At 41.5% G+C, this 2,975-nt stretch overlaps 1 pseudogene; it reads right to left on the reverse strand.

Moving 5' to 3' along the window:
* The window catches only part of LOC106144146, an 8,316-nt pseudogene extending 7,153 nt beyond the window's left edge, over nt 1-1,163 (reverse strand).
* Between the last annotated feature and the right edge of the window lie 1,812 nt (nt 1,164-2,975).

The following is a 2,975-nucleotide window of genomic DNA, read 5'->3' on the forward strand; positions in this document are numbered from 1 at the left end:
TGTTTTAATTATTATGTGGCAAGGGGACTTTGATTTCAGCCCAGTCTATTTGGTTTTCTATAGGCTTCTTATATTTTTATAGGCGTGTTCTTCTTTAGGTTGGAAAAGTTTTCTATGATTTTGTTGAGTATATTTTCTGTGTCTTTGAGCTAGACTTCCCCTTCTTCAATTCCTGTTATTCTTTGGATCAATGTTTCCATGATGTCCCAGCTTCCTGGACATGTTGTGTTAAGAATTTGTTGTATTTAGCATTTTCTTTGACCTATGAATCTATTTCCTCTATCATATCTTCAAGGCCTGAGAATCTCTCTTTCATCTCTTGTATTCTGTTGGTTATGCTTTCATATGTATTTCCTGATCATTTACCCAGATTTTCCATTTCCATATTTTCCTTGGATTGTGTTTTTCTTTTATTGTTTCTATTTCAGTTTTCTAGTCTTGAACTGTTTCTTTCACCTGTTTGATTGCTTTTTCTTGGTTTTCTTTAAGATATTTATTGATTTCTTCCAATTTTTTGATTGTCTTTTTTTCCATTTCTTTAAAGGAATTTTTCATTTTCTCTTTAAAAATCTCAATCATCTTCATAAAGTTGTTTTTAAGATTGTTCTTCTTCTGCTTCATCTTCATTGGGATGTTTAAGTTTTGTTGTTGTCAGACCACTAGTTTCTGGTGGTGTTGTTTTGCTCCTTATGTTGTTAAGTATATTCTTACTGTGTTGTCTGCCCATCTTTTCTGCCCATCTAAACAGGTCAAGCCTGTTTGGGAGGGGGAGTGTCCCTTTTCCTCCAACTGGTGTAGTTGGGGGCCGTGGCCCCTTTGATCACTTCTTCAGGTGTAGGTAGAGGAGAGCCCCTGGTGATCGTTCCTCCAGGTGCCTTTGAGCCCAATGCTCAGATGGTTGCTCCTCCTGGTGTTGGTAAGGCTGAGGCTCTGGCGCTCAGATAATTTCTGGAGGCCACTGCTGTCATTGCTGCTCATGCTTCTCCTCCCTGCAGTCTGGCCCAGCCCCCTACCCCCCACATTGCTGCTCACACTTCTCTTCCTGGCTGCCTGACCTGGTCCCAATCTAACATGCTGCTGCTTATACTTCTCCTCCCGGCAGTCTGGCTAACCTCGCTGCTGCTCACGCTTCTCCTCTCGGCAGCCTGACCCTTCCAGCCCATCATGCTGATGCTTAGCCTTCCCCTCCCAGCAGCCTGACCCTTCCAGCCCATCATGCTGATGCTTAGCCTTCCCCTCCCAGCAGCCTGACCCTTCCAGCCCATCATGCTGATGCTTAGCCTTCCCCTCCCAGCAGCCTGACCCTTCCAGCCCATCATGCTGATGCTTAGCCTTCCCCTCCCAGCAGCCTGACCCTTCCAGCCCATCATGCTGATGCTTAGCCTTCCCCTCCCAGCAGCCTGGCCTGACCCACAGCCCTGCTGCTCATGGTTCTCCTCCTGGTGGTCTGCATGACAGGCTTTTTTTTTTTTTTAAAGTTCTGGTTCTGTCCAATTTAAGTCAATTTTTAAAAAGATAATTTAAATACCAAGCTGGTGGTTTCTGTTCCACATGCTTATATTAATTATTATCAATAATCAGTCTAGTCTCTAAGTCTTTGATATGGAGGACAAGCTTCGGGCTCCATGGTTAAGAACACTGACTGCTCTTCCAGAGGACCCAGGTTCAGTCCCCAGCACACACATGTATTGGGGGCTGCAGACCCCTGGCCTCATTGACTTTCTTTGCCTGCCTCAGACCCTTTGCCTGCTGGAGTGAACTGAGCAAAACAACTTGTTTACCTGTGCCTGCAGCTGCTCTGAGCAATAGACCCTGATGGCAGGGGAGTGGGTTCTGGTGAGGCCTGCAGCTGAAAGACCCCAAGAGCTGGGGTATGGCTATCAGTTAAGGATCCCTATATAAGCTTCCCTGGAGCACAATAAACTTGGCATTCTTGTATCAAGGATGACCTGTGTCCCCGTGTCTGTCTGTCTGGGTGTGCATGTGTTTTTAAATCTCCAGCTTAGTTTCCAGCTCGTGTGCAGGCGCTACACACATGACAGGTAACAACTGTCCTTGACTCCAAGATCTGACACCCTGAAACATACATGCAGGCGAAACGACCTTTTAAAAAAAGATAATTTTTTAAAAAAGAAAAAGCTTTACATTAGAGATTGCTGATGACAGTAAAATATGATACAATCAACAGACTAACCCAAAACTAAAATATTATACAATATTTATTGATTTAAAATTATCTTTAGGGGGGCTGGAGAGATGGCTCAGAGGTTAAGAGCACTGCCTGCTCTTCCAGAGGTCCTGAGTTCAATTCCCAGCAACTACATGGTGGCTCACAACCATTTGTAATGAGGTCTGGTGCCCTCTTCTGGCCTGCAGGCATACACACAGACAGAATATTGTATACATAATAAATAAATATTTTTTAAAAATTATCTTTAGAATACCCATGTATATATGTAATATGTACCTCTTTTTATATTTCTTCTATGATACAATTCAGCTTATAAGTAAGTGGTAATATTAATTAAAATTTCAGGCTGTCCTAAATTTCTTTTTGTTCACAGTGCAACTAAAGACACTTTCTTGAAAAGTTAAAGCATTAGTTGGTATGGTTTTTGGTTAATCATCGTCTCAGCTCTGAGTCTGTAAGGAATCTAAAATGCCCTCATTGCTCTCAGAACACAATAGCTTCTACTCCAGTGTACAATTTCATTATCATGAACAGGCCTTCCTCTCAGAAATGATCCTTTAGACTCTGCCATTCCTAAAATGGAAAGACTAAGGATAGAACTTAGCCCTGTGATGTCAGAGTTATTTAGGTAATTAATATGGTTAAAAACAAACGTTATGTTTCATCAAAATAATTTGCTCATATTTTTCACTATGCCAGATTTCTACTTAACATATTAACATATCAAAACTTATATCAAGTTATCTTTTATTTGCTTGTTTACTTTGAATTTTTTTGTTTTGTT

Source organism: Microtus ochrogaster, linkage group LG3, assembly GCF_000317375.1.
Source record: "Microtus ochrogaster isolate Prairie Vole_2 linkage group LG3, MicOch1.0, whole genome shotgun sequence".
Lineage (NCBI taxonomy): Eukaryota > Metazoa > Chordata > Mammalia > Rodentia > Cricetidae > Microtus > Microtus ochrogaster.